At 49.9% G+C, this 20263-nt stretch overlaps 1 protein-coding gene and 1 non-coding gene across 7 annotated transcripts in view; both read right to left on the bottom strand.

The window, feature by feature from the left end:
- Positions 1 to 20263, bottom strand: part of NAV2 (neuron navigator 2) — a 395626-nt gene that overhangs the window by 333290 nt on the left and 42073 nt on the right. The window lies entirely within an intron of this gene.
- On the bottom strand, positions 10421 to 10491 carry LOC131823011 (small nucleolar RNA SNORD45). Its single transcript, XR_009350460.1, has one exon. It is a non-coding gene; the product is annotated as a small nucleolar RNA SNORD45 (small nucleolar RNA).

The following is a 20263-nucleotide window of genomic DNA, read 5'->3' as shown; positions in this document are numbered from 1 at the left end:
ACAGACATTTTGGCAAGTGGCTTAAGGCTTCTTTGAAGTCTCCTTCCCTTTCTGGGAGGGCCTGGAGATCTTGGATCTGGAGGAAGACATAAAAATAAAAGACTCGTGGAAGGTACACAGCTGGCAGGCTTTTCAGGAATGGAGAGTCAAATTTACAAAAAGCACTAATCCTTCCTGGAGCAGAAAGCTGGGGACCAGGAGGGTGAGCCCCCAAGAGGTGCCCTCTCCCCCTCCACCAGCCTTGGAGGGGACGGAGCCCCCTGCCAAAAGGTCACCGGGAACATTGGGGTCTGCGGGGGGTCCAAGGCGATGGGAGGGTTTGAAAGTAAGATGTATGGCTTTCAGGAGGGCAGACACAATGTCACACTGACAAGCCCACAAATGAATGAATACATCCCTAGAAGGGGGTGGGCTGGGCTGGGTTAGCAAAGGATTTCTCTCCCTCCCCCACGCCTTTTCTTTTTTTGTGAGATAAAGAATTATGTACAGGCATCTTGCCTGTAGTGGGTTCCCTGAACAGGGTTTAATTTGTCGCTTTCTGGCTCCTCCCACAATTCACTTTCTTCCTTTCAGTGCTGGGGGCGTCAGGGTCTGAGTGGGGCAGTGTCTCCCATGGCTCTTCCCTGTGTCCCCGTGGGCTGCTCACTCTGCCTTGCACACCTTTGCTCAGGTGTGCATGGAAAAAAGCATGGAAATGCTTCTCCTTCCTTTGTCTGCCAAATGATATCATGTAGGTCTGTCAGGATCCAGAGCAAAAGTAACTTAGTTGGTGAACTTGTCTTCGAACCCTCCCCTTTGAGAACATATTCTCCTCTCCTCTGGGGTCCCCAGCTCTTTGTTTCTGCCTTCTCACCAGCCTTTGGAATCCTCCATCTCCTTCCACAGTTGGGGTTCGATACACTCACTGGCTGTTGTGTTCGTGTTGATAGGAGTATTATTACCACTGGATTGTAAGTTGCTTAGGAACGGGTACTCCGTCTTATTCATCTTTGTACACTCAGAACAGTGCTGGGCTTATTGTTGGTATTATCAGATGGAATGAATATATTCAGAAGGTCAGGACTATAGGGGGCTTAACGTTCATCCAGCCCCCCTGCCCCCATAATTGTCCAGGAAAATCCGGGGCCCTTCTATAGAACACTTCTGCTGCCCTGTGTGGAATGCACTGAAAAGAAACCCAACTGAGTTGGAGGCTGGAAACAGGGCACCATAGCATCTCGGGACTCGCCTGCTTGCTGGGGATCTAGATACTGGACATTTCCTTTTTTTTTTTTTTTAAAGATTTTATTTATTTATTTGGCAGACAGAGATCACAAGTAGGCATAGAGGCAGGCAGAGAGAGAGGAGGAAGCAGGCTCCCCACGGAGCAGAGAGCCCGATGCGGGGCTGGATCCCAGGACCCTGAGACCGTGACCTGAGCCGAAGGCAGAGGCTTAACCCACTGAGCCACTCAGGCGCCCCTGGACATTTCCTTTTAAATCCTACTAGAAGAAGAGCTTTTGGAGAGTGAGGATTATGTGTTGTTTTTCCCTTCAGCCTCCCAAACACTGCCAAACATAGAAGGAGCTTAGGGCAAGCACTAAATTTCAGGAAGAATGAATGAATAATCAAAGACCAACTGTAAAGCTCTGGGGAAAGAGGCTTTTGACATCCAAAGCAGCCAGAATGGTCCCAGGCGGCCTAGGACACAGTTTGGAAGAGCAGGTCTGCTTCCCCCTCAGATCCCGGGGTTGCCAGGTACCCCTGGTATTTATTTGCTCTATTCAACATCTCAGGCCCAGGGGCTCCTCCTCCAGCCCCCTCCCCTCTCACTACTTCAGTGAAGCAGATAAGGGTGGAAATTGTGCAATCTTTGGGTGACCTCTGACCCCCCGCTTAAAGGGCCTCCATGTTGCCAGCCCTCTCTCCTCCCTCTTCCTCCTGTCCTCTGAGGGCTGCATCTCCTGCTCTGACCCCAGTGAGGTGTCAGGACGTGGGGACTGCAGACGTTTTCGGAGGTAGCTTAAAGACCCATTTAGGCCTATCCGGCCCCCGCAGTTGGGCTAGGGGTTCATGTGAGGGGAAATAAAACTGTTCAAAGTATAAATTTAAAAAATTGTAAAAAAAGTCTTAAAAAATTCTGCCACAGAACTATGGGCACAGAAATATGGATAGCTATTGTCAAAGCACTTAAGGAAGTTCAGTGGTTTCTAATTTTTGTCTTCTGTTCTGGCTTTGCGACCGAATGATTCAGAGACCCGCTCTGGATTGCAGTCGTCCTCGAACTCTCACTGGGTTGCGTTAGTTTGTTTTGTTTTCGGTGGTTGTGGTTTGGTGGGGGGAGAGGGTGGTGTGGTTTTGTTTATTTTATTTTCCCCATGGGATCAGCCCTTTCATTCTGGGCCAGTTCTGGTCACCAGGGATTAAAGTTAGCAATTTAAGAGGCAGCATCTTTCCCAAGGGGCTGTGGTCTACACGTCCTGGGCACTGTTGAGGAACTCAGCGCCTCCCTAATAAACTGGTGCCGTAGGAAATGCCACTGCTTTTCATGATTGAGAGATGAAAGGAACACAAATGTTCTTAAAGTGGGTTAAATATTATTCCCCAATGGGGGCTCTGGAGGCTTTTCCCTTGGAACAAAAGCAGCAGGTAAATTGATTCCACTTTTGTCAGGCAGCCTGATTTCACAGGAGATTGCCACACACACACACACACACACACACCCTCTGAAGCCCCCCACCCCCCCTCAGGAGAGGGTACCTGTGATGAATGTCACAAGGGTGAGGCTCGGGGCTGGCACTGTGGGTCTGGTACACATGAATGAGGGTAAACAGGAGGAAACAGATGTCTGAGATGCACCGGCCGACACAGTGCGGACACAATCACCCTCTATTCCAAAGTCAACAAGGACAACCCGGGAAATCCCAGAATGAGGGCGCCATTGTTTAGCAAAGGAAAACTCTCTCGGCACCGCTAATGACTGTGCAGGCCCACGGAACTGCTACGGTTGATGAAACGGCCTCGGCACTTCTGGGCATTTCTCAGGTCCTAGGACACAACCAGCAGAGCCGTTCTTCCCCGCCGGCGCCCTCCTCCCTGCGCATGCTCCAGTCAGATGTGGACACGGAGAACTCGTGATGACCTAGTTTTATGTTTGTCAAAGCACTTCCACAGCGGTTACCCAGGTGGTTTTTCTTAGAACCACTCTGTGACCCAAGCTAGATGGCGGGCGTGATCCCATTTTCCGAAGAGTACACCGAGGCACAGAGAGGTTAAGCGAGCTGTCCAAAGTTGCACAGCTGCTCAGTGAGCAGGCCAGGTTAAGTCTTAGACCTACGGGCTCCAATCTAAACACCCTCTCTGCGGGTCCTCAAGACACGGGGACTTTACATAGTATTCTTATTATTAACAAAAGTAATAGTAGCCGCAAATAGCTAACACTTTCTGAAGTGTGTCTTCTGGGTTATGGGCCATTTTGAGAGGTCTGCACGTAATATCTCATTGAATCATCATAGTAACCTTGTGCTACAGGTGTAAAAATTACATTTCACGGAGGGGAAACCAGGCACAGAAAAGTTGAATAACTTGCTCAAGGTCATAGAGCTAGTAAGTGACACTGCCTGGATTGAAGCAGTGGCTGCAGAATTGACATACTTCACCTGTGTTGTCCTGTCTCTGTGTAGTAATATCGTAACCATAAGGTGAGTCCAAGGTCAAAAGTAAAATAAATATACTTCACTGAAAGGGTTTTTACAAATCATAGGTGTCATGCCCAGTTATTGGGATCTTTCTTCCCCCTTTTTTGCTTGTTTTTTGGTTGTGTTCCATTTTAATGATTGCTGCCACTACAAACAAACTTCTATCAAATGCACGAATTGTTTCTCAGATCATGCAACTGTAGATAGTATTTTAAATACCCCGTGACCTGCAGTGAGTTATAAATCTCTCTGCATCTCAGCCTCCTCTTAGTAAAATGGGGATGAACATACTTACTTCTAAGGATTATTTAAAAAATCAGGTGAGATACTGCTTATGAAGGCCCTTGAAAAAACCATAAATTCCTAGAACTAGTTTCCCAAAATTAATTGATGGGAACAGACTAGAGTATGTTCAACAGCTTTACCTATGCGTCTCCACTGTAGGACTTTTGGGAAGCTTACATATGCTAGTGAGCACCCTGGAGCTCTAGGCAGGCAATTGTTAATGGAGCAACTCACAAGTGTATTTCACTGCAGGGCCCTGTGGGTAGAGTACTTCTCAAGCTACTCCTGCAAGGAACCCACTTCAGGATTGGTGTCCCACAAGGTGGAACCCGGGATGTATTTCCCAGCGGGTCTCCCTCTTCAAACATTCAAGAGTCCCTCTGACGCCACTCCTAGATTTGCTCCTTTAATTCTGAGACCCTGCAGCCAGAGATGTAAGCTTGCACTTCTATCCTTATAACAATCAGGCCAAAGACCACAGGATCTGAGTGATGATGAGACAATGGGGGCCTCGGGGCTCCAACAGAAACATGACAGGAGAACTCAGATGACCCCACCCCTGTGTCCTACACACAATCTGGTTTCTATCAGGCCGGATCCTGCAGAGTCACACTGAAAGCCAGTCATTCAGAATGTGTGGCTGGCCTCTGACACAAACCCAAGGTTTGAAGGATGGCCATACTGATAATGAATCCCTACCCTTCCAGCATGGAGCAGATGGTAAGGAATAACAATGGGTTTGGCCCTACACAGAGGCACAATGGGAGGAGGGTATGTGCCTTTGCTCTGACACCACTGTCCTACAGAGGGAGGCGTGGAGTGTCTAAAATAGCCCTCATCTTCTTCTGATCATGAGAACTGCTAACATTGATGGAACTTCTGCATACTTAGCATATCCCAGACACGAAGCTGTTTCTATAAATCAGCATCTTCAATCCTCCCAATGACTCTCTGAAAGTGGCACCATCACCAGTATCCAGAAGAGGTAACAGAAGTACAGAGATGTTGGGTAGATTACCGATGGTCACACAGCTCATAAATGGGGGAATTCCATCATGGGTTTGTCTGAACCCAGAGCCTTGGACCCATGCCCTCGGCATTATAGGTCTCGTAGAACAGAGGTTCTCCAAGTGCAGTCCCTGGTCCTACAGCATCAGCAATACCTGGGAATGTATTACAAATACAAATTCTTGGACACCAGTACAGGCCTACTGAGAGAGTAACTCTGGTAGAACCCAGCAGTCTGCTTTGTCATTGTTGTTTTGTAAGGTCTGCAGCTCATTCTGATGCCCATTTACACTTGAGACCACTGTTCCAGGGGAAGGAGATTTGCACCCAGGCAGTGGCATCATGTCACTTGAGAAAGCCCCAGAATGAGTCACCTGACCCATTAACCAGTAGCGTCACCCAGCAATGAGCAGGGCACAGAAGGGCAGGGTGCAGGGCCGGTGGCTATTACAGGAAGAAAAGGTAATAGCGAGGCCTGGCGTCACAGGGAGCTAGGGCCAAGACAGAACAAGAGGGACAACTGAGGTCCAGGGTGAAGGTGGGAAAGGCCAGCATAGAAGATGCTGCACGCCTGCATAGAAGATGCCAGGCCATTTCCATCCACGTCCTCCCCTCTCTCTTCATAGGGCCACAGGCTCCCAGAGGGCTTGGCAGGCCTTCATGATCCCTGAGTTGTCTCCCTCCCTGGGCGCACACCCCCACTTGACAAGGTCCCTGCCAAGAGGGTCTCCTCTCTCTGCCTGAACCCCTGCCGTGATGGAGAGCTCACTGCCCCCAAGGGAGTTCTTTCTCCTTCTTTGGAGATGTCTGCATGGTTCCTTGCACTCTTCCCCATCATTCCTCCCTGCACCCCACCGAGGCCACCTTGAACTAGCCTGTTCTGGGCAGACCTTTACATATTCGATGGTGCTCATGCTTCCCGCCCAGGACAAAGGCCTTAGTTCTTTTAATAATGCCTCTTGTACCTGTTTTCACGTTCTTTCACTGCCCCAGGCCATTTGAAAAGGCTCCTGAGGGATTCTCGGAGAGGAAGCCCCGCAGCCCTCGTCTGCTCTTCTCCATTGGCCCAACTCCGCAGACTCCACTGAATGGAATCACATCAGGCAAGCAGAGCCCCTGGCCCCGGGCTTCTGGCCTGGCCACCCAGTCCTCAAGGAGGGACCCAGGGGAGGGGGCGCTGACTGCCCTTCCTGCTCTTCTTCCTGAGGAGGGCATGGAAAGCACTAGCCTGTTCTGAAGAGAGTTCCTTGAGAAAGCAGGGACAGGAGGCTATGTTTTTTCAAGACCCACTCACTGTGCAGTGAGGGAGGCCCATCGTGGACTGGGAAGTTCCCCCGCACGTGCCCGCTCTGCAGAACCCAGAGGAGCCCACGCTCCCTGGCTTCTCCCCCTCCTTCCCAGGCCTGGCAGGCCTCCAGCATCCCCACTGGAACCCTTGGCTCCTGGAGGGGGTAAACATCAGGCTGTGTGGAGACCCAGCCGTCTCTCCGCAGTTGGCAGGGGTTGACGCCTCTGCAGGGAAGAGATAGTGATGGGTCTGTTTTCACTGGACAGACTTGTGGTTATCTTCCCCGAGGAAGCCAAGGGTGGGGCGGGGGGGTTGGAGGCTGGGCTGGGAGCTTGGAGATCTGGGCTACAGGCCCTCAAGGTCCCAGTGCAAGCTCCCAGTGCATCCCCCTGGAGACAATCTGCTAGAATTCAGAGTCCGGCCCACCCCGCCTCTCCGTGTGACCTGGGGTAAGTTATTTAACTTCTCTGTGTCTTATGACCTCATCTGTTAGTTCACGGAAGTGATAATGGTGCCAGTGTCTCCCCAGTGAGGCCCACGTGAAACGCACATGAACACATGAACACAGGGCATGCACCCGGTCTAAGCTCACCGGATGTTTATTGCTCCTATTGGTCTACTGCTTTATGCAACTTGGTTAGGGATCAAGTTATACAGGACTAGAGCCTTTTTAACTTTACAAAGACTTTGTTCTCTTGTTTGATTCCAATAACTCATGAGATGGCATCATCAAGATATACCATGACCATGCTGTATGTGAAAATACTGAAGCCCAGAAAGGTCAAGTGACTAGGGCAAGGTCACACAGCAGACCCATCCACAGATCCCAGACCATTAACCTCCTGCCTTGGGCTCCTAAGGCCTGGCTAGGATGGACAGTCTGATTTATACTATCATTGCATTTCTTCTCCTATCATATGGATGTCTTATTTTCTAAAAATCAAGGACTAGACTTGTAATCATGGACATAAAACCCCCAATCTGGACAGTCCACAGGCTCCCCACTCCCTCGTCTCCCAGTTTTTATCCTAAGGGGCACGCAAGGAAGAGATTCCTCTCTCTCTTTACCCATGGACCTGGCTCCTGGGCCAGGACTCATCTAGTGCCTGCCTGGTGTGTGAGAGTATAGCCAGGCTCACTGGCCAATCCAAGACTCATGGTCTGACCCTGAACCAGACTTTGAAGTGGCATGATATCAGGTCCTCCTAGAAATATCCACAGGATGTCCCCTGGAGTACACCTCCAGAGTAACCTCCTGCAATGCCCCCAGGAAGGGGCCTACACTCCCTTTTGCAGTGATGCTGATCCAATCCCCCTTCTCCTAAGGCTTCTGAACAAGAAGAGCAAGGCAGGTTGGGAATGTGGGGTGGGAGGAGGGAAACCTGACTGCTCCAGATGCACTCCTCTAGCTTGCCAATCCCAAAGTCCTTAGAAGGAGATTCTGGGAGATCTGTGCCTGGGGCTGGGAATCGCCATGTTCTATTCAGTGGCTCCAGAAATACCAGATTTTTTCCCACCATGTCCCATCTGGGCCCGATAAGCACCATCCTTTCAATGCCTGCACTAAGTGGTTTGCAGGCTGTCTTGGCTGTGTGTTCCTGGGAAGGACAATTTATCTCAACCCTCTTCCTCTGGTTCCAAGAAATGCTTCTCTCCCTCCTCAAGAGATATCAGGCATGGGCTCCACTGAGTACTTGTGATCCAGGGATGATCCAATGACATCAGTTTCCTGAGAGCTGGACAGTTCCCCTCACTTCAAAGCCTGGCTTTGCTCTCCCTCCTCCCCCTGGTCCTCTGTACACCCTTGTTCACACTTGGATTCATCCCACAGACCCCCACAGTCCTCACTGTCACTCAGAGCAGAGCTTGGTGCCGTTATCAGACCCAGCCAACAGGGCCGAAAATTCATCAAGAGAGCCGCCTTGTTGTGGACAAGTAGTATTACAGGGTTGAGAACTAGCTATAGGGCAGAATTGTTCTTACATTTATTAATGTATGCAATGGATATTTTTCAATGAACTCCAAATGCCCCATCCTTTTCTGGGTGTCGGGGAGACAGCGTGTTGAACAGACAGAAGATGACACACAAGGGCAGCAAGACTGACAGGCAAGTAAACATACAGTAAGTACCGGAGGACATAGCTGGGCGAGAGTCAGACGGTGCCTGGGGGTGCGGAATGGGGGATGAATACCATAGAATGGCAGCTCAGAGAGACTTCTCCAGAGGCACCTGCCAGCAGAGAAGCAAATGAAGCAAGTGAGCCCCATAGCAGCCCTGAGGGGACAGCGTCAGGGGCAGAGGGACAGAAGAACACGGGCCCTGAGCAGAATCCGATCCGGGTGCTGCTCAAGGACAGCAGGAACACCACGAGGGCCAGCGCAGAGAGAGCAGGACACACGGCAAGAGCAGATGAGCTGGAGAGAAAAGTCGTGGCCAGCACACATCAGGCAGGAGTCTGCAAACGATAGCCCTTGGTGTGCTCCCGTTGGGCTGCAAGCTAAGAACAGGGATGACATGTGGCAAGGGTTGGACGAAGAAGGAAACAAAGATGGAGAGAGAAATGAAGACAATGGTGAAGACAAAGAAGGAGGAGAAGAGGACGGCCACGTGACAGCGTAACCTGAAACATGTACTACCTGGCCCTTGACAGACAGGTCTGCTTGTTCCCCAGTGCAGAGACCTGAAGGACAGAGGGCCGTCTGGGTTTTATCCCCAGCATCACAGGAAGCCACGGTTGGCAGGGGCCCTTCTGAGCAAGGGCGTGTCACAGCCCGAGGTACGTGTGTCAGGCTCACTCTGGCTCCCCCGTTGGGGGGTGGCCATAGGGTCTTCCCACATGGTAGTGACAGGATGGTGGCTTTGCCTGGGATGGGGACAGTGGCTGTCGAAAGAAGGGGCTGATTTTGAGACACATCAGCAGACTTGTCACATTGGATATGGGGTGTGAGGGAGGGAGAGGAGCCAAGGACGATGCTTAGGTTCTGAGGCAGAACAACTGGGTCAGCGTTGGCGCCATTTCCTGACGGTCAGAAGACTAAGGGAGGCGCGGCTGGAGGGCTGGGTTTGAGAAATCAAGAGCTCTGGTCTGGCCGTGAAGGGGGCCAAGATGATGAGTCGACATCAAAATGCAAACATTTATATATACACCTACACACACACACGCATGTGCAAAGCACACACACGTCACTGGTGCTGCTGGAGAAATGGAAGACTTCCTTGGACGTGCGAAGTATTCAATGTTTGCTCCCCCAACGGTCTGTGAGGAGATGTCCCTCCTCTTGTCTCTCCCGCTTTACTGATCAGAAAACTGGGGCTGAAATTTTCCCAAAGTTGCACATGGAGCTGGGCAGCGGGAGAGCTGGGAGATGAAGCCAGGAGTCCCCGTTCCTAAGTCCACATCTACCAAACAGAACAGCACATCCATGCCCACTCAGGGATGCCGCCTTCCTTTCACGGCACCTGTCTGTGGGTATTTTGATTTGGGTGATGTAATGGACAAACTGAGTCCTGGTCTCCCGGAATTGATGCTACAGACCAGATGCAATAAAACGTTCTTGTTTCCTACCTACCTCTCAGTTTAGCCAAGTGGAATAGACACACGTTTACTACAATATTTTTTCTTATCTGGTCATTTTTAAATTATGAAGTCATACATGCTTATTAATTGAAATTAAAAATATGGAAAAATAGGAAGGGAGGAAATTAGTAATGTCCCCAGTCCTTAAATATAGCCATGATTGAATATTTCTGGGACTTTTTAGAGGCTGCACGTGATGTAGTGTATAGTTAGCAAAAGTTTCTGGGGTTCAGAACTGGCGGCTCAAAAAGGGAAGAGGGCCCTAAGGGAACCACCAAATTGCACGGCAGAGGAGTCAGGTAAGAACAAAAATGTCTGACATTTATAAAAGCAACATGTAGGTGTGTGTCAAAAATTGTGCTAGGTGCCCTAACTGCATAACCTTACGTCATCCTCACATCCCATTTCACAGCTGAGGAAACTGAGGCTCTCGTCACTCCCAAGCAGCAGAACTAAGACTTCAAGCTAGAGGGAATGAATCCCAGAGCAGGAGATCTTCAGTCTCAGGTCATTCCTTGCCCAGGGACAACTAATGCCCACCTGCAGGCTAAAACAGATATTGCTTTTTTTTTTTTTTTCCACCTAAGGTTTTTGTATAATTTTAGAATTAAATCAACTTTGGATTCAGCTAACCCATGCCATGCTTTCACCGACCTCAATTAATATCTCTTGAACAAAGAAATAAAAACTAAAATCTGATAAATCCAGAACAAAATGAATGAGAGAAAGACAGAGTGAAGAGAGGCAACCCAGGATAGACTCATTGAGTCAGCCATTCAACAAGTGTTTATTGAGCACCTACTATGTGCCCAGCACTGAGCTAGACACCGGGAACCAGTGGTGAACATGACAGGCTCAACTCCTGGCCTCCTGGTGGATTTTAGTGGATGGATCACCGTGGCTGGCTGAATTGGGGAAATACTCAGAGTGGCTTCCCTTCAGCCTCAGAGGCTAGCCTGATTGCACTCTGGTGCCTTTGGTCTTCCTGTGCCAATCAACTTGTTCTAAAAAACAAAGAACTTCGGGAATACAAGCCCCTCCTTACAGGGTGTTTCTATTCCACTCTTTAAACCAAACCTTGTCCACCTTGGGCTTCCATGTCATCTCTCACTAGCTTCTTTCTGCTCAATTTCCAACCAGACCCACTAACTGGAATTTTTAACCTGGAGGCTATGGCCCTCCAGGGGTCTCCATGGATGAGAGGAGGTTATACAGATATATATTTTGCAGAGGGTCAAGGGGCATGAAAGGGAGCAAGGGTCCATTGCTTCTGTCAGATTTTCAAAAGGGGTCCATAACCCGAAAAGAGTAAAAATCCACGGCTCTAATCTTTTCCCACTTCAGTGGTATTTCCCATAGTCTGTGAATGTTGACTCTTTTTCCCTCTAACACTCTCTCCCAGGTCTGAGACTGAGTGGCATTTGGGGTTTGCTTGCAGAAACTACGCGAACGCGGCATTGGTATTTTTCCAGGCACAGCATAAAACGGAACTTAATTCATTCACTTCCACATTGACACAAGGGGGAATGTTCCAATTCCTCAGCCGCTGAGAAAGGCGATGTCCCCCACCAGGCTTCACACAACCCTCTCCCACTTGATTATTATTCGAGTCTCACCCCTGGCCCCGGCTCCACACTGCGGGTCTACACCGTTTCCCTGAGTACACACAGTCTTAGACTCCTTCGGGCCAAAGAAAATAACACTGTTCTGATAGTCGAAGGCAAGAACAGGCTTCCTAAGCAGGTTGTTCATCTGCCAGAATTCCTGCTCACTGTGCTTATTCCTGAACTCCAGATATCAATCACCATCTCTATAGGGTAGAGAAATGGAACAGAAAATACAGACGGTCTCCTGTTCATTCATTTTGTTGAAAGCAAGTAGCACATTCAAGTGGAACATTTAAGAGTCAAGGTCTTTGTGAGCACTCACCCCTTCATTGCTTCAACAAATACGTATCAAGTGTCTACTGTGCTCCAGACACTTTCGAAGCACTGAGGACACGGTCATGGACGAGACCGAATTGGTTCCCACCCTCCTGGAGCGTGTGGCCTAGTGCAGGGAAGAAGGATCACGGATAAATAGAAATGTGTTGGGAGCTAGAACGATGAATATGAAGTGTTACTGGGGCCATGGAACCAAAGACCCTATGTAGTATCACAGTGTTGATCAACAAGGAAGACGTCCCTGCTGAAGTAACAGATGTGCTGAGACCTGGGTAGAAGTGGCTGAAGCCAGGATGCATGGAAGGAGAAGAGATTAAGAGCCCTCGAGGCTTGTGCAAAGATCCTGAGGCCAAAACTGGTACAGCATATTAGAGGAACTGGAAGAAAGCCTATGCAGCCAGAGCACAAAATGGAGCCATGAATGTCTGGACACAAGGCTGGTGGAGAAATAAGGGTTCTGTAGAGATGCGCCTTGCATGTCCTTGTGGGGATTTGGGTCCCAATCCTGACAACAATGGGGAGTTATAGAAAAGTATGGAGGAGGTGTATGGGACATGATTAGATCTGAGGTTTAGTTTGGTTTAATTTTAAAGCTTTTATTTTCAAGTAATCTCCAAACCCAATGTGGGTATGAACTCATGCTGAGCTCACGACCCTGAGGTCAAGAGTCACATGCTCCCCCGAATAAGTTAGCCAGGTGTCCCTAGATCTGAAGGTTTAAAAGATCATTCTGACCACAGTGTGGAGAGTGGACTGGGAATGGGCAAGACCATGCATGAGGAACTGGTTTCAGAGGCTTTTCCAGGAGACCTGGGGAGAGAGGCTGGTGGTCTGAATCAGGAGAAGGTGGTGGACATGAAGAGAAGTAGACTTCCTGGGAGGACACAGCAGGCATGAGCCCACTGACTCAATGGTGGCAGTGAGGAGGAGGGCAGCAGTAGTCCCCTCCTCAACAATTTCTGCTTGTCTCCAGAGCATTTTGAAATGCTCCTTCCTAACCGGCCTCTACGAGATGGCCTCTGAGTGGATGTAGCAGTTGGGGCAATAGCACACCAGGGATAAATCTGAACAGAGCCACAAATTCACGAGGCTCCAGGGACACTGGCCATTGTTATGTGCATCAGAGGAGCCACAGCTGTCCCTACCCACAGTCTTTGAATTGGTGACGCCCCTGCCCACATCGGGCTCCCCTGGTCTTCCCATGGCTGGAGCCTTGGGTCTAACACGGTCTAACGTCACCCCCAATCGCTCTTGCACACATCGCCCTGCTTCACTGTCTTCATAGCACTTGCCACTCTGAAATAAACTTCTTAATGCATTTGCTTTCCTGTGTGTATCTCCCCACAAGAAGGTTTCCATGACAACAGAAACCTTACTGTTGCTTCACCATGCCTAGCACAGTGCCTGGTGCAAACAGGTGCTCCAGAAAAAGAAGATGAAGAAGTAAACGACTCCCCAAAGTCCAAAGCACCCCCCTCCTGAGTGCCCTCTCCCTGGGCCCTGGGCCTTGGCACTGACTGAGCAGCTCCTGGGCTCAGATGTCCCATGAGCCCCTGCAAACTCACTCTGAACCTCCCTCTGAACCCCAGGACTCAGGTGAGTAACGGTTCTCCAAGAGACAGCATTCTCATGGGAGTTTCCTTTGCTTTATTTCCCAAAGCAGAAGAACCATCAGGGCTGGCATTTTTCCAAACTCCACACCTTGGGGCACAAAGTAAACTCCACAGAATCCCAGGACAGAATTATATATTCACGTACCTGACTAAAAGAGCTCACAAGCAAACATTGCTGGTGCTGCTGATTCATGACTATTTCTTTTTCTGGTTTTCCCTACAGATCTCAGGGCCAAAGTCAACTGCATTTGTAGTTCCTAGCTGGTTCTTTTTAACCCAGGATATTAAACAGGATTCGGTTCTCAAAGCTAAATTCCTTTTTGGAAAGGGCTCTTAATATTTGTCTCTTACTCTTCTAATTTAATTTTTGAAAAGATGCTTCCTAACATGAAGATGGGGACTGCATTCAGCAGACAGGAAAGGGACAGGACGGTGAGGCCCCGCCAGGCTCCTGCAGAGCCTGCCATAGGGACGAGTCAATGCCGAGTCACCATGAACAGTCAGTTCTCAGAGCTTGTGAGTCAGTGGTTGCTGGCCATGGGGCTTCTGATGCTTTCCCCAAGCCAGGGGGGAAGTCTCCCCCCAAGCCAGGACGAAATGACTAATAACAGACATCACTGTCCAGTGATGAGTTCACCTGAAACCATAACATGGTGCCTGTGGGAGAAGATGAGCTGTCATCTTACAATTCTTCCCTGTGGCCCTGGGGGTTGAGTTGATATGGGACAAAGGATGGGGTCCTACAACCACTGGGTGAGGCTGGGTACCTTTCTCCAGCCTGCAGTAGTGTCCAGGCCCATCCACTGGCAGATGTGCTGAGGTCACTGCAGAAATAAAGTCAAAATTCTATGGTAAAATTCTAATTCACACCCAGGAAGTCTCACAGAATAGGGAATATTTTCCTCTTAGAAATGGTCTTTCAGGGGTCGCCTGGATGGCTAAGCCAATTCAGTGTCTGCCTTCAGCTCAGGTCGTGATCCCAGGGTCCTGGCGTCAAGCCCTGCATCGGGATCCCTGCTCTGTGGGGAGCCCGCTTCTCCCTCTGTCTGCCGCTACCCCCGCTCATGCTCTCTCTCTGTCAAATGAATGAATAAAATCTTAAAAAACAACAATAACAATAGCAACGGAAACAGCCTTTCAGGAAATAGAGGCAAATAGTAAGATAAACTCGGGGCGAGGTGGGGGATGGAGAATTAAAAATCAACTTGGAGGGACGTTATGGAAGCCTGAGCTCAAGAGAACAGCCATGCCGCATGTCTGCAGGCCAGCTGGCCATCCTGAGCGTTCCTACCCGCTCTGCATCACTGCTGATCTGCGTCCTCTGCGTCTGTGGCCGCAAATGGTAGCAGCAGTCATCCGTTATCGAATCCTCACTGTGTGACCAGCACCTTACATACACTACGTAATTTTATTCAGTTCACATTAAAACCCCTTCAGCTGAGTGTCCACCATTGTCTGTATTTTATGGATCAGGAAACTGAGGAATTAGACCTGAAGCGACCTGCCCAAGAACATCCAGCTCTTAAGTACTTCCTGGGAGAACCACACCCTTCCTGGATACCAGAAGCCCCGCTCTCATCTTCTGCCGGCCTCTGTCCAATCAAAGAATCCATTTATTCTGTTTACGAAGTCAGGAAAATTGTAGTTTTTTTTTTTTAGTTTTTTCCCCAGAAAAACGCTGAAATAAATAATTCCCAAGGCTTCGCCCCTTGTTATCAGTGAGAGTGTTGGGCAAAACTATCTCCTGAGTATCTTCCAGGTCCAAAGTTTGTAATTTCATTCTGATCCATCCCACAAAACATCTCCTCCCTCTCAAAGGAAAAAAAAATCTTACTAGGCTCTTTAGAATATATACTAGCAATTCTCCATGGACAGTGGAGCTCCTACAAAATCCCCAGAGGTTATCAATTAAGACCGATATTCTCCTGGGTAGGGGAGTGTGAGTAGGACAGAAGAAACGGCTCTGCCTTCCCAGTTATATCTGGCTCCCAGTTTGGGAGCTGGCTGGGTCTAGTCATGGGGTGACTACCAACGGTGCCAACTCCTGGAGGGGACTAGGACCTCTAGCTTGTATGGGTGTGCGAAGGGAACCTTTAGGGCCCCAGGTCTGCCACCTGCTTGCCCTGCAGCAAAATAGGGAGGGTTCCACCAACTGCAAGCTGGAGCCCACCCACCAATGATGTTACCCACCAGCCCATCCTGCCCTGCCCAGGCCCGGGCCTTTCCTCGATCATTAGCCCTTGCTGAGCACATAGCGGACAACATGGCAGCACAGTTGGTCTGAGGAGATGGCGTGAGTGAGAGAGGGTTCCTGATCCTTACTGCCTCTTAAGAGTCACCTCACTTTCTACCGCGGTCACCGCCTCCTGTTCCTGCGACCTGCTCCACACTTCCTCTCACTCACTGGGCTCCCCTCCTCCAACTCCTCCTGCCCCTCTTTATACCTCACAGAATCCCACTGTCCCCCGACTTGAGAGCGCTCCTCCTCACAGGTTTCGCTCAGAGGCCTCACCTCACTCTTCTGGTCTCGGCTCCAGCGCCCCCCCCCCCCCCCCACTTCAGAGAGGCCTTCCCTGGCCTCCCTTCTCTCTGCCACTTCACTGTCTGATTCTCACCGCCCTCACTCTGATTTGAAATTATTTTCCCTGCGTGTTTCACGGCCTGTCTCCCGGTGCTAAAATAAAAGTCCCAGGAAGGCAAGAACCCCCTCATTTTTCACTGTTACATCCCTCCTGTCCCCGGGCCTTGAACTGAAAAGTAGGTGCTCAATAAACGGAGGGAACCAAAGTGCACGTATTACTCCCTCATCAAGGGGAGGTGACAAAGCTGCTGTGACGGTGAGGGACCGTGGATTTTCAGGGTTTGTCAAGACTAGGTCCCGATAACGGCAGGTTTAAATATTATCACTGCATCGAGACAGGCAGCATAGACTGGGGCGCAAGCCTGCAGGTCCCAGAGTCCGAATGGAGTCCTCACAACTACGTAGCTGTCTGACCTTCAGCAAGTGGTTAAATTCACTTAGCCACGGTTTCCTCATCTATACAGGAGAGATGATAATAGTGTGAACCCCTCGGCCCCCTGGCAGATTATGTAAAACGATGCACAGGAAGTATTCAGAAGAACCTTTAGCCCATACTGCCGCTGCCATAAATGTAAGTTCTTCCTGCGGACCAGAGAGAGGGCCACACGTTTTCCATTCTACTCCCCCCTGCCCACCCTAGAGCCTGCAAAGCACTTTTATATAAATCTTCCCATTCGTGCTTCTAAAACCCCGCTGAGAGCCAGGAATTACCTACTCTCCAGGCTCAGAGCAGCTTGATGGAGATCCTGCAGGTAGCCAGAGCAGAGGACAGAAGGCCTCTGATTCAGGAATCTCAATTCTCCTCTTGTCACCACCTATGCTCGCTTCCTCACCCAACCTATTGCCCCGGACAGAATCCGAAGACATGGCTGGGCCCCGTGTGGAGAAACCATGCTTGCTGCTGGAGAATCCCTGCTCAAAATAAATGGAAGCCCCTGGCCTCTGCACGCTCCCTGAGGCCAACGGTGCCTCCCCCAAGCCCGCTCCCCTATAGGCCAGTTGAGGGTTTGGCCAAGCCACAGAGGCAGAGGGAGCCTGTGGCTTCTGCCGCTAGAGCAGGCCAAAGTTTCCATACTCTCCCAGCTTCGAGGCATATCAAAATAGCCTGGCCTTTGTGGGGGTGGGTTAGAGCGGGCAGTGAAGAGGTCCCCAAGGCATTTCTAGCTGCTTCCAGCTGGGCCTCAGGGTCTTTCCTGCGGATCCACCAGACCTCGTAGCCCCTCATGCTCTGCCCTCCCTGCCCTGCTTTAGCCCTCTGGCCCTTGTCCTCAGAAAGGGCTTCAAAGGTGGCCTGACTAGCCGTTGGCAGCAATTCCAGCATCAGGGACAACTCAGGAAAGGGACTCTGGGCCCGAAGTCCAAGGAATGCAAAGGGCTGGGTGAAAATGACGTGAGGGAGAAAACAGACAGCACTTACCAAAAAGAAACTGGCGCCCTGTTCAGTCTTTTCAACTCCCAGCGGGAGCAGATTTGTTGTGACTAATGCATCAGGCTTTAAATAGTTCCAAGCGGCATACTGATTAGCCCAAGGCACCACGGAGGCAAGTGCTAAGTTTCTCCCAAAGTGCAAAGTTTCCAAGAGAAAGAAAAGGCTGCCACTCTTGGAAATGGCTCACCGGCTGGTGGAAGCCCACCCAGCTGAACTCCTGAATGAAGCAGGAAGGCACAAGGAGCTGCAGAGATCTGGAAATCACATGGAACCAGTCAGATGGGACGGGAGGAATTTTTCGGTTGGATCCTGCCATCCTCCTCTTTGCAAACCCTTCATGATCGTTCCTTGGCCTCAGTCTACATTTCCCAGCATGACTTTCTAGAACCCTTATGAACTGGTCCTTGACTGGGTTGAATGGTGTCTCATCAAAACTCCCTATCCTTCCGGGACCTCCGAATGTAACCTTATTTGGAAAAAAGATGTAATTAGTTAAAATGAGTTCATCACAGATTAGGGTAGGCCCTAAATCTAATGGCCTGTGCAAGACCACATGAAGACACAGAGACATCCTGGGAGAATGCCACGTGAACATGAGGACAGAGTTTGAAGGGTTGCAGCTACATGCCAACGGTCGCCAGCAACCACCAGCAGCTAGGAGAGAGGCACGAAGCAGATTCTCTCTCAAAAGGAAGACTCCTGGTGGAATCCTTCAGAAAGAACCCACCTCACTAATGCCTTGATTTTGGACTCCTAGCCTCCAAAACGAGGAGAATACATTTCTATTGTTTGAAGCCACACTGCTGTGGTATTTTTTTTTTTATGGCTGCCCTGGGAACCTAACACAGGTCCTCAGCTACATGTCTAGCCCTACTCCCATCAAAGTCACCCTCCTCACACTCCATGTATAAGGGGTGGCTTTTATACATTTTTTTAAAAAGTGACAGAGTTTTAGTCTCATGTTTGCCTTGTTGGCTTCCATGTGACTTTGAGCAAACCAATTCATTTTCATTTCAATTTCTCTTATTTTCAGTTGTCTAATCTATACGTGAAGGTTGTGGGAATCTGAATGAGAAAATACGCATGTAACAAGAGGGAGACTAGATCAGCCACAGAATTTCTCTTGAGGAAAGCATTACATTGGTTTGGAGAATAGAACCAAATAAACCTCTTTGCAGGAAGGCATAGATCAAAAAACTAGGGAGCCCTGTTGACTAAACATGTTGTGTCAGTGGTATATAAGTTGGGTGGGAAGAGCTGGCTGAGGGAGAGAGAGAAAGGTGAGGTTCACAGGTAAGAATCCAGGAGATCGACAGGACCAATAAGAGCTAGACTGAAAGCAGTAGAGAGCCATACCCCTCCACACCATGGTGTGACTAGGGAGTTTGGGGGTGGGGATAGAAACATCTAATGGATTTTTCCAGTTGTTTGTGGTGCCGTGTACGAGATAAGCCCATTTCCCCCCATCTCTTTTACAAAATACGCAGTGAACTCTTAATTGGATACCAACAGTTTCATGATGATGGATTCTCTGGGTTTGAATTTGGAGAGAGACTGAGCTCAGAGACTGGGTTGTCATGGGGTAGAGTGAGGAGAATCCAGACCAACATAGAGGCTGGAGAACCAGGGGCCTGGGGACATCTGGTCTACCCATACGTGCAAGTGGGCAGCATACTGAGGCCGCTGTATGAACATAACGCAGACATGTTTGCTTCAGCCCCAGTCCTCCCCTTCCTGACCTTGGCTTACTCCTGCCTGAGCTTAGAAAGTAATTAGCTAAAATGAGTTCATCATTTTTTCTTCCTGCTCCCCTTCCTCTATCACTTGTCCTCTACCTGATACCACTATTTGAATCCTACCCATCCTTCAAGCACCACCGGTCTCCTGCTTGAAGCCTTCCCCCATCTTCCCCACTGGAGAGGAAAGATGTCTGTTTCCCTGCTTTGTGAAGTGTGTATCCCCAGGCAACGGGTGCCATGTTCCTTCTGGAGTTAGAGCTAAGCAATAAAAAACAAGACAAAAAGTACTGCAGAGGCAGATAAGGGAAGACAAACTCAGAACAAAGAGAAAGACCCAGAAGGGAGTGCGGGGAGGGGCGAAGCTGGGAGGAGGAAATGCTGAAGAGCTCAAATGGCCAACTTCATCAATAGTCTGGGCCATAGCGGGGCAGCGGGGCCAGCGGGGCCAGCGGGGAAAGGTGATATCTCCGGCAGGCCCTTTTGTGAAGCTGAAATTCAAGCATTTCCCCTGAGTCTTAAGTGTCATTGTGAGGTACCCTGAAAACAATGGCTATGCAGGTTACTGGTTTCTGGAGGCTCTCTAGAGCCATGTGGGCACGAATGACCCAAACTTCCGCCTGCTAAGCTTTCTCCCCACCCTCGCTCAGAGTAAATAAATATACCCAGCAAGGCCCGAGACGGACATTAATCTCAAAGGGCGGGCAGGTGAAACACACTGACCTACCCACCAAGGGCTCTGCAAGAGAGCTCCCCACGGCCTGGAATGAGGAAGTAACTCCATTTACCTGTTTGCTGGGGAGAAAGGAGGCAACCAGAGACCTGCTCCCCGCCTACCCTTCCCCTCTACACCTGTCCTGGAGTGCGGGCTACTGAGCTGCTGGGACCTGGGTATTGAGGAACAAAAAATACGTGTTTGCTGTCCAGGGAGAGACAAACGAGTGCGCAAGTGCCAGGCAGTGTGCAGAGTGCAAGGAGAGAGTAGCCCAAGGGTTTATGGTAACTCAGAGATTACAGTCTGGGCTGGGCTGCGCTTTGAAGGATGAAAAGGGGGGCCCTGGGGTGGCTCAGTGGGTTAAAGCCTCTGCCTTCGGCTCAGGTCATGATCCCAGGGTCGTGGGATCG

Source organism: Mustela lutreola, chromosome 1 (assembly GCF_030435805.1).
Source record: "Mustela lutreola isolate mMusLut2 chromosome 1, mMusLut2.pri, whole genome shotgun sequence".
NCBI lineage: Eukaryota > Metazoa > Chordata > Mammalia > Carnivora > Mustelidae > Mustela > Mustela lutreola.
The sequence above is the reverse complement of the archived record's forward strand: the minus strand, read 5'-3'. Positions and strand labels throughout refer to the sequence as shown.